Source organism: Cystoisospora suis, assembly GCF_002600585.1.
Source record: "Cystoisospora suis strain Wien I chromosome Unknown contig_617, whole genome shotgun sequence".
Lineage (NCBI taxonomy): Eukaryota > Apicomplexa > Conoidasida > Eucoccidiorida > Sarcocystidae > Cystoisospora > Cystoisospora suis.
Genome location: NW_027153418.1, coordinates 5,936 through 6,413, shown reverse-complemented (window position 1 = coordinate 6,413; position 478 = coordinate 5,936).

Here is a 478-nt window from a genome sequence, read left to right as displayed (position 1 = left end):
TATATGTATAGAGAGAGAGATGGAGCTACACCTCTATATGCATGCAGATGAAGATATCTTCATTCTACATCTCTCTATGTTTATGTAGAACGGGCGTATCGTGTGTCTCGATATCTGAATATGTATGGGGTGTTGTTTGTATATCGATGGCTAGATGGATGGTGTCTACGTGTCTCGGCGTGTCTAGAACTTCTTGTTTGACTCAAACCTCCTGTACAGACACTCCCCCGCCATCTCCTATGTGCGTGTATGTCGGCATTCATACAAGTATGTCTGGATCTATATATAATCCATACCTATCTACATATCTATATAGATATCTATATATATATATATGTATGTGGGGGTGTAGATTCAGTCTATTGAGTTCCCTATCATACTGCTAAGACCTACATGCTGGATGAGAGAAAGACACTTCATCCGTCCAAGGGAGGGGGAGACATAAGTCCTCATCCTCTCTCTCCTCTCTACCATCTTC